Source organism: Arachis duranensis, chromosome 6 (genome assembly GCF_000817695.3).
Source record: "Arachis duranensis cultivar V14167 chromosome 6, aradu.V14167.gnm2.J7QH, whole genome shotgun sequence".
Lineage (NCBI taxonomy): Eukaryota > Viridiplantae > Streptophyta > Magnoliopsida > Fabales > Fabaceae > Arachis > Arachis duranensis.
Window position 1 is genome coordinate 30734694 of NC_029777.3, and position 10966 is coordinate 30745659.

Consider the following 10966-nt stretch of genomic DNA (forward strand, 5'->3'; position numbering starts at 1 on the left):
AATACATTTCAAAACAAAATCTAAACTTTCTAAAACAAACTATGGATTTTGAACATAGAAGAAATTTAACATATTATTTTATTTTAAAAATTAAATTTAAAAAACTATTTAATAGACGAACATGTTTATAGTTTATTCTTCGCGTGAGAGTATGTGCATTTAATTATAACGCTTTTAAAATTAAAAAAAATTTATTAATTAATGATAATGATATAATAACTTAATTCTCTAATTTTAAAAAATAATTAAATACAAATTTATGTATAATTTGAATAATTTACATTTAGTATAATTTATAATAAATTAAAATATTATATTTCTCTTAATAATATAAACGTTTAATTATTCTGTTAGTTCCTATAGTTTCACGAAATATTTAATTAGGTTTCTATATTTTTTTTCTTTTTAATTAGGTCTCTATACCAATTTTTTTTCAATTAGGTCCCTCTTGACAGTAATTGGCTTAATTTTATAGAGACCCAACTAAAAAAAATCGTGCAGGGACCCAAATAAAAGGAAAAAAAGTGTAGGGACCTAACTAAAAAAATAATTGGTGCAAGGACTCAATTAAAAGGAAAAAAGTACTGGGACCTAACTTAAAATTTCGCGAAATTCACTACAAGAAACATCGTTAAAATCGACGGCCAAATCGATGGCTAAGCCATCGATAATATTAAAATTCGACGGCAAAATAGATGGGGGCGATGGTCGCTATTAAGCTTGTCAATTTTTCAAAATTCTATTAAAATCGACAGCTTGCTTGGCTGTCGATAATAACCAATGTTCTGAAAACCGGTTCGAACCGGTCAAACCGTGAACCGAAAGCCAAAACGGTTCGGACAATGAGAAAAACCGTGAAATTTGAGAACTGGAATTAAATCGGTGAACCGGCCGGTCGAACCGAACCGCTATCCGGCCGGTTTTTGAGCACAGCATCAAAACGCTGCCGTTTGGAGCTCTGGAAAAGTTTAACCCTAAATGGCTAAAACAATGTGATGAACGGCAATGCTGAGGGAGTGAGGGTAGTCTTCTTCTTCTCTGTTCTCTTTCTCTCTTCTGATTTTCTGAAAGTGAGATCTCAAATCTGAATCCCTAATGCGGTAATGCCTTCGCCCTTCCCATTTCACAGTTCAGCTTCACCAATCACCATTCTCATCGTTCATCAAGGTTCAGACTTCAGAGAGAAGGAGAGAACGCCATCACCCATCACGATCTCACCGGCGCACACGGCCACACGGCAGTGAGCTCCGCCGCGAAGTGAGCTCCGTCACCACTCGAGTCGGCGTCGCTGTCTGTCTCCCACTCTCCCACTCTCCGTCACCACTCGACTCCGCGTTGAAGCCTGAAGGTTCCTTTCGAGCTCTGAGAGAAAGCCTTCGAGTTCCAGGTAATTGAAATTTTAGTTATGAACTTATTATTGTTCATTGAGTAGCTGTGATGAACTCTGAATACTGTGATACTGTGATACTTTGATGAACTCTGAAAACTGTGATGAACTCTGAAATCTGAATACTGTGAAGTGTGAATACTGTGATGAACTCTGAGTCTCTGATGCTGTGATGAAATCTGATATTGTGAACTCTGTTCATTGAGTAGCTCTTTGATTTTGTGACATGATGAACTCTGAATTCTGAAACTGTGAACTTTGATTTTCTGAACTCATTTTGTGAACTGAATTTTGATTTTGTGACATGATTTTGTGAAATCTGATTTTGTTAACTCTGATTCTGTGACATGATTTTGTGAAGTCTGATCTTGTAAACTCTGATTTTGTGACATGGTTTTGTGATCTTTGATTTTGTGACACTGTGAACTGCTAGACTGTGATGAAAGTCATGAAACTGTGAACTCTGTGAACTCTGTGAACTGTGATGAAAGTCATGAAACTGTGATGAAATATGAACTGATTTTGTGATGATTTTGTGATCAAAGAATTTTTTGAACCTGAGATGTTGTACTTGTTCAGAGTGTTAAGAGTGCGGCATTCCACAACATGATGATCAAGTGTTACAGTTACAAAAATAATAAGAACAAGTTTTGAAATAATGCTTCTCATTTTCTCAGTGTAGAACAGAGTGAGGACTAAGAGAAAATTAAAATTGTGGTTGGATCGACAAATTAAAGATAAGAATGGCTACATTATATTATGTTCAGTTCTTCAATTCATTGAGTCTTCTTTTTTAATTGTGTGCCAGTTGTTGTTGAGCATCTCCATTTATTTATTTGCACTTGTGACATTTCTTTTATAAGAAATGTACCACTAGTTTTGAATTTTGTAAGAATAATTAATGTAGTGGAAATGAAGGTTTCATTGTTGTTGAGCATCTCCATTTATTTATTTGCACTTGTGACAATTCAATGAGGCAAATCTGCAGCAAATTATGGAGGATTTTGATGATTGATGACAAACTTGGATCGTTTTGATGCTGCTATGTTATGTTTGATTGATTGTTTATTGACTTTTGAACTTTGAATTTGTATTTGAATGAGATTATAACATTTGGTTTATGTAGTACTTTTAATTTGAATGATATTTTAAAGTTTAGATTAGACTATAATTATATTTTCATGTGCTTATTTATATTTTAATTATTATTTTATTATAAAACGGTTTTTACGGTTCAACCACGGTCAAACCGATTGAACCTATGAACCAGTGAACCAGTGCTTAGAGCGGTTTGATGACCGGTTCGGTTTTCAAAACCTTAGTATTCATACTAAATCGAACTTATTAACTTCGATTTATTAATGTAACACTAAGTCGAATCTAATTTTGAGAATTCTACGTTGTTACTAAAATCGACAATGTTGCCGTCGATATTATTATATAAAATCGACAAAAGGACCGTCGATTTAATTATTTAGATACCGACAAATGCTTAATAAAATCGACAACATAGCCGTCGTTATTATTATATAAAATCAACAGCACTTTTGTCGATATTTGATTTAATAAAATCGACAAAAGAACTGTCGATTTAATTACTTAGATACCAACACATTCTGTGTTTGTATTTTATTTTTTTGTCTATTTTAAATTTAAAAAGCGACAATACTACCGTCGATTTTAATAGCTATAATTTTTTTAATTATTTTTTCTATTTGAAAATTAATAGACAATTAATACACATAAACTTTTAAATATAGAAATAAAATTTATACAAAATATTAGATAAATAGACTTATAAATATAAAAATAATGAGTTTACAAACTTATCAAAATAATAAATAATCCTCTAATATAAAGACTCTAGACAAGATAAATAACTAAACTTAGACTTATATTTGAGTCATCAAGATCATCAGAATCATCGTCCCTTTGAGAACTCTGTGGTTGTCCTGGTCACTGCAGAATAGGTGGGAGTTTTCTACCTGCGGCTGTGCTTTTCTGGGAGCTTGAAAAAGTAAAAGGAAGAGGTGAGGGAACACGTGATCCAGAACTATTAGGACTCATGGCCCTCACATACTCAGTCATGTTGCTCAATTGATGACTAAACTGATCCATTTGTGAGTTACTGGTGTTGAGATCCTCACGCAAGGATTCAACAGTCTATTGTCACTCTCTTTTCTCCCTTTGATAGGGGTCTTCAAGCTCGCTATATTTAGCGGCATGTTGTTCAACTTTCCTATTGAGTATAGCGATTTGTTCTCTAAGATCCAAAACATCAGTGCTGGTAGTCGTGATTGGCCCATCAACTCGAGGTAGCACTATGGAAGAATCTCTTACCTCACCCATGCTATATACCCTGCCCCATCGCTTTCCATCCACTGTCTTAATCCATATGCTTTCCTTAGAGATAGGCGGTGGATTAGTTACACCAGCCTCTATAGCAGCCTGCCGCTCTTACTCAGCCTGAAACATATGTTCTTGAAATATATCCGATGAGCGGATAATTTATACGCTTTTTGGCATTGTTTTTAGGTAGTTTTTAGTATGTTTTAGTTACTTTTCATTATATTTTTTATTAGTTTTTAGGCAAAAATTACATTTCTGGACTTTATTATGAGTTTGTATATTTTTCTGTAATTTCAAATATTTTCTGGCTGAAGTTGAGGGACCTGAGCAAAAATTTGATTCAGAGGCTGAGAAAGGAATGTAAATGCTGTTGGATTCTGACCTCCCTGCACTCAAACGCGTTTTTCTGGAGCTACAGAAGTCCAATTGGTGCGTTCCCAATTGGGCTAGAAATCTAACATCTTGGGCTTTTCAGAAATGTATAATAGTTTATACTTTGTTTGAGATTTGATGGCTCAAACTGGCGTTCAACGCCAGCCAGAGACCCTTTTCTGGCGTAAAACGCCAAAAACTGGTACTAGAACTGGAGTTAAACACCCAAACTGGCATTCAAACTGGTGTTTAACTCTAGAAAAGGCCTATGAATGTGTAAAGCTCAATGCTCAGCCCAAGCACACACCAAGTGGGCCCCAGAAGTGGATTTCTGCACTATCTGCACTTAGTTACTTATTTTCTGTAATCCTTAGTAAGTAGTTTAGTATAAATAGCACTTTTTACTATTGTATTGGGGGCTGTTACTATTTTTCACATTGAGGAGGCTGGCCATTCGGCCATGCCTAGACCATTTTCTCTTATGTATTTTCCAACGGTGGAGTTTATACACCTCATAGATTAAGGTGTAGAGCTCTGCTATTCTTCATGAATTAATGCAAGTACTATTGTTTCTCTTTCAATTCACGCTTACTTCTTCTCTAAGATATACTCTCGTACTTAATTCAGTTAAGTCAGAATGAAAGGGTGATCCGTGACAATCACCCATTTTCTTTGTTACTCGCATAGCCCAGATCTGCGTGCCTGAAAACCACAAGTGGTCTACATGATGTTCAACGTAGTTATTGGACGACAGCCGGAGTATAGTCTCTTGGGTCTCTGATCCACCAATTTGACTTGCCTCTCCTGACAACAGAGCATTCAAATCCGTGAGATTAGAACCTTCGTGGTAGAGGCTAAAACCAATTGTCAGCATTTTCGAGATTCGGAAAGTCTAAACCTTGTCTGTGGTATTCCGAGTAGAATTTGGGATGAGATGACTATGACGAGCTTCAAACTCACGAATGTTGGGCTCAGTGACAGTGTGCAAAAGGATAGAGAGATCCTATTCCGACACAAGTGAAAACTGACAGATGATTAGCCGTGCGGTAGCTGTGCCTGGTATTTTTCATCCAAGACGAGAGATTCGACAGTTGATTAGCCGTGCAGAAACCGTAACGGGACCATTTTCACTGAGAGGATGGATGGTAGCCATTGACAATAGTGATCCATCAACATACATCTTGTCATGGAAGGGAGCACGCATGATTGGATGAAGACAATAGGAAAGCAGAGGTTCAGAAGCAACAAAGCATCTCCAAACGCTTATCTAAAATCCCCACCAATGAATTACATAAGTATCTTTATTTTAATTTATGTTTTATTTATCTTTCAATTATCAAAACTCATAACCAATTGAATCCGCCTGACTAAGATTTACAGGATGACCATAGATTGCTTCAAGCCGGCAATCTCCGTGGGATCGACCCTTACTCGCGTAAGGTTTTATTACTTGGACGACCCAGTGCACTTGCTGGTTAGTTGTACTGGAGTTGTGAAAAGTGTGATCACGATTTTGTGCACCAAGTTTTTGGCGCCGTTGCCGGGGATTATTCGAGTTTGGACAACTGACGGTTCATCTTGTTGCTTAGATTAGGTTACCTGCTTTCTTGTTTCAACCTTTATTTTCTTTTCAAATTTTTTTTAAAAAAAATTAATACAAAAAAATTTAATAAAATCATAAAACCAAAAAAATTGTTTCTTATTTGAGTCTAGTATCAAATTTTAAGTTTGGTGTCAACTGTATATTTTTAATTTTTCTTAGATTTTCGAAAATTCATGCATTGTGTTTTTCTTTGATCTTCAAGTTGTTCTTGATGATTTTTCTTGTTTGATCTTTAATTTTTCTTATTTTGTGTATTTTCTTGTTTTTCTGGTGCATTTTCGAATTGTTAGTGTCCCTAGTACAAAAGTTTTTAAGTTTGGTGTCTTGCATGTCTTTCTTTTCTTAAAAATTTTCAAAAATATGCTCTTGATGTTCATCATGATCTTCAAAGTGTTCTTGGTGTTTATCTTGACATTCAAAGTGTTCTTGCATGCATTATTTGTTTTGATCTTAAATTTTTATGTTTTGTTTCATTTTGTTATTTTTCTCTCTCCTCATTAAAAATTCAAAAGTAAAAAAAATATCTTTTCCTTATTCTTCTCATAATTTTCGAAATTTTGAGTTGACTTGATCAAAAAATTTTTAAAATTTAGTTGTTTCTTGTTAGTCAAGTCAAAATTTCAATTTAAAAACTTTATCTTTTCAAATCTTTTTCAAAATTAATTCTTTTTCATTTTTTTATGATTTTCGAATTTCATTCTTAAAATTTTTCAAAATCTTTTTCATTTTTCTCTTAATGTTTTCGAAAATTTTAAAACTAATTTTTCAAAATCTTTTTCTTAATTTTATTTCATATTTTCAAAAATCCTTGCTAACAATTAATGTTTTGATTCAAAAATTTCAAGTTTGTTACTTTCTTGTTAAGAAAGGTTCAATCTTTGGATTCTAGAATCATATCTTTTAGTTTCTTGTTAGTCAAGTCATCAACTTTAATTTTTAAAAATCAAATCTTTTTAATTTATTTTTTTCAATTCTTTTTCAAAATAAATTTCAATCATATCTTTTTAAAATTTTAATTTCAAAATCTTTTTCTAACTTTTTATCTTTTCAAAATTTATTTTCAAATCTTTTTCAACTAACTACTTCACTTGTTTGTTTTAATTTTTTTAAAAAAATTTACTATTTCTTATCTTTTTCAAAACCACCTAACTACTTTTCCACTTCTAATTTTTGAAAATCACTAACCACTTTTCCAAAACTCTTTTTAATTCACTAATTGTTTTAGTTGTTAATTTTCTTGTATTTCTTTTTCAAATTTTCGAAACTAACTTAATTAATTAAATAAAAATAAAAATATTTTTCTTTTCCCTCTTCTTAAAATTCGAATACTCACTCTCTCATCTCTTTCTATTTATTTTATTTATTTACTAATATTTCTCTTCTACTCATCTAATAATTCGAAACCCTCTCCCTCTCTTTGTGTTCGAATTCTTCTTATTCTCTCTCTACCTCATTCTTCTATTCTTCTTTTCCGCTGACATATAAAGGAATCTATATACTGTAACATAGAGGATTCCTCTTCTCTCTTTGTTCTCTTCTTTTTCATATGAGCAGGAACAGGGATAAAGACATTCTTGTTGAAGCTGATCCTGAACCTGAAAGGACTCTAAAGAGGAAGCTAAGAGAAGCTAAAGCACAACACTCCGGAGAGGACCTTACAACAAATTTTGAAAAAGTGGCAGACATGGCAGCCGAACCTGAGAACAATGGTGGAGATGCAAGGAAGATGCTTGGTGACTTTACTGCACTAACTTCCAACTTCTATGGAAGAAGCATCTCAATTCCTACAATTGGAGCAAACAACTTTGAGCTTAAGCCTCAATTAGTTTCTCTAATACAGCAGAATTGCAAGTTTCATGGACTTCCATTGGAAGATCCTCATCAGTTCTTAGCTGAATTCTTGCAAATCTGTGACACTATTAAGACCAATGGGGTTAATCCCGAGGTCTACAGACTTATGCTTTTCCCCTTTGGTGTAAGAGACAGAGCTAGGATATGGTTGGACTCACAACCTAGGGAAAGCCTAAACTCTTAGGAAAAGTTGGTCAATGCTTTCTTGGCCAAATTTTTTCCACCTCAAAAGATGAGCAAGCTTATAGTGAAAGTCTAAACCTTCAGACAAAAGGAAGGTGAATCCCTCTATGAAGCTTGGGAATGATACAAGCAATTGATCAGAAGGTGTCCTTCTGACATGCTTTCAGAATGGAGCATCTTATGTATATTCTATGATGGTCTATCTGAATTGTCCAAGATATCATTGGACTACTCTACTGGTGAATCTCTTCATCTGAATGCCATATTGGCTCAGAACAGAATATTGACTCAGCAAGTCAATATGATTTCTGATGAGCGGATAATTTATACGCTTTTTGGCATTGTTTTTAGGTAATTTTTAGTAGGATCTAGCTACTTTTAGGGATGTTTTCATTAGTTTTTATGCTAAATTCACATTTCTGGACTTTACTATGAGTTTATGTGTTTTTATGTGATTTCAGGTAATTTCTGGCTGAAATTGAGGGACCTGAACAAAACTCTGATAAAAGGCTGACAAAGGACTGCTGATGCTGTTGGATTCTGACCTCCCTGCACTCGAAATGGATTTCCTAGAGCTACAGAACTCCAAATGGTTCGCTCTCAATGGCGTTGGAAAGTAGACATCTAGAGCTTTCCAGCAATATATAATAGTCCTTACTTTATTCGAGATTAGATAACGTAAACTGGCGCTCAACGCCAGTTCGATGCTGCATTCTGGAGTCAAACGCCAAAAACACATCACGAACCAGAGTTGAACGCCAAAAACACGTTACAACATGGCGTTCAACTCGAAAAGAAGCCTCTGCACGTGTAAAGCTCAAGCTTGCCCAAGCACACACCAAGTGGGCTCCGAAAGTGGATTTCTGCATCAGTTACTTACTTCTGTAAACTCTAGTAGCTAGTCTAGTATAAATAGGACTTTTTACTATTGTATTCAGTGTCTTTGATTGTATATTTTGATCTTTTGATCAAGTTTGGGGGCTGGCCATTCAGCCATGCCTGGACCTTCATCACTTATGTATTTTTAACGGTGGAGTTTCTACACACCATAGATTAAGGGTGTGGAGCTCTACTGTACCTCTAGTTTCAATGCAATTACTACTATTTTCTATTCAATTCCGCTTGTTCTTATTCTAAGATATTCGTTGCACTTCAACATGATGAATGTGATGATCCGTGACGCTCATCATCATTCTCACCTATGAACACGTGATTGACAACCACTTCCGTTCTACCTTAGACCGGGCGCATATCTCTTGGATTCCTTATTCAGAATCTTCGTGGTACAAGCTAGAATTGATGGCCGCATTCATGAGAATCCAGAAAGTCTAAACCTTGTCTGTGGTATTCCGAGTAGGATTCCAGGATTGAATGACTGTGACAAGCTTCAAACTCGTGATTATTGGGCGTGATGACAAACGCAAAAGAATCAAGGGATTCTATTCCAACATGATCGAGAATCGACAGATGATTAGCCGTGCCGTGACAGAGCATTTGGACCTTTTTCACTGAGAGGATGGGATGTAGCCATTAACAACGGTGATGCCCTACATACAGCTTGCCATGGAAAGGAATAAGAAGGATTGAAGGAAGACAGTAGGAAAGTAGAGATCCAACAGGGACAAGCACCTCCACACACTTATCTGAAATTCCCACCATTGAATTACATGAGTAACTCTATCTTTATTTTCTATTTTATTTATTATTCGAAAACTCCATAAAATTTACCATCTGCCTAACTGAGATTTACAAGATGACCATAGCTTGCTTCATACCAACAATCTCCGTGGGATCGACCCTTACTCACGTAAGGTATTACTTGGACGACCCAGTGCACTTGCTGGTTAGTTGTACGGAGTTGTGACTAAGTGTGATTCACGTTTGAGAGCGCTACCAAGTTTTTGGCGCCATTGTTGATGATCACAATTTCGTGCACCAAGTTTTTGGCGCCGTTGCCGGGAATTGTTCGAGTTTGGACAAATGACGGTTCATCTTGTTGCTCAGATTAGGTAATTTTCTTTTTGTTTTATTTTCAAAAAAATTTTCAAAAAAAATATATTTTGAAAATAAATCATTCTATGGCTTCAGAATTTTTAAGAATGGATTCTAGAGTTTCATGAAGCATGTTGAAGCCTGGCTGGCTGTAAAGCCATATCCAAATTCTTTTGGACTAAGGCTTCAACTAATCACCACAATGCATGTAATTCCATCGTAAAGCTGGCTGGCTATGAAGCCATGTCTAACCCTTGGATTGGAGCTTTAGGCTAACATTGAAAGATTCCTGGAATCCTTCTTAAAAATTTTGAATTTCTTGTTTTCTTTTTCCTATATGTTTTTCAATATATATATATATATATAAAGAAAATATAAAAAAATCATAAAATAAAAAAAACCAAAAATATTTTGTGATTCTTGTTTGAGTCTTGGGTCATGTTTTAAGTTTGGTGTCAATAGCATGCTTTAAAAATATTTCTTGCATTTTTCGAAAATTCATGCATTCATAGTGTTCTTCATGATCTTCAAGTTGTTATTGGTAAGTCTTCTTGTTTGATCTTGATGTTTTCTTGTTTTGTGTCATTTATTGTTTTTCATGTGCATCTTTGCATTCATATTGTCTAAGCATTAAAGATTTCTAAGTTTGGTGTCTTGCATGTTTTCTTTGCATCAAAAATGTTTCAAAAATATGTTGATGTTCGTCATGATCTTCAAGGTGTTCTTGGTGTTCATCTTAACATTCATAGTGTTCTTGCATGCATCATTGGTTTTGATCCAAAATTTTCATGTTTTGGGTCATATTTGTGTTTTTCTCTTTCATCATTAAAAATTCAAAAATCAAAAAAATATCTTTTCCTTTTCTCTCTCAACATTTTGAAAATTTGGGTTGACTTAGTCAAAAATTTTTAAAATTAGTTGTTTCTTGTAAGTCAAGTCAAAATTTCAAATTCTAAAAATCTTATCTTAATAAAACTTTTTCAAAAATCAAATCTTTTTCATTTTTTATTTAATTTTCGAAAATTTAATGTTTTAAAATATTTTTCAAAAATCTTTTTCTTAGTTTTATCTTTATTTTCGAAAATTATGCTAACAATTAATATGATTGATTCAAAAATTTGAAGTTTGTTACTTTCTTGCTAAGAAAGGTCCAATCTTTGAATTCTAGAATTATATCTTTTAGTTTCTTGTTAGTCAAGTAATTAATTTTAATTTTAAAAATTAAATCT

At 34.1% G+C, this 10966-nt stretch overlaps 1 non-coding gene across 1 annotated transcript; it reads right to left on the minus strand.

Annotated features, from left to right (window-relative positions):
* Positions 1-7800: 7800 nt before the first annotated feature.
* Positions 7801-7908, minus strand: LOC127739946 (small nucleolar RNA R71). The gene has a single exon (XR_008000688.1). It is a non-coding gene; the product is annotated as a small nucleolar RNA R71 (small nucleolar RNA).
* Positions 7909-10966: the final 3058 nt, after the last annotated feature.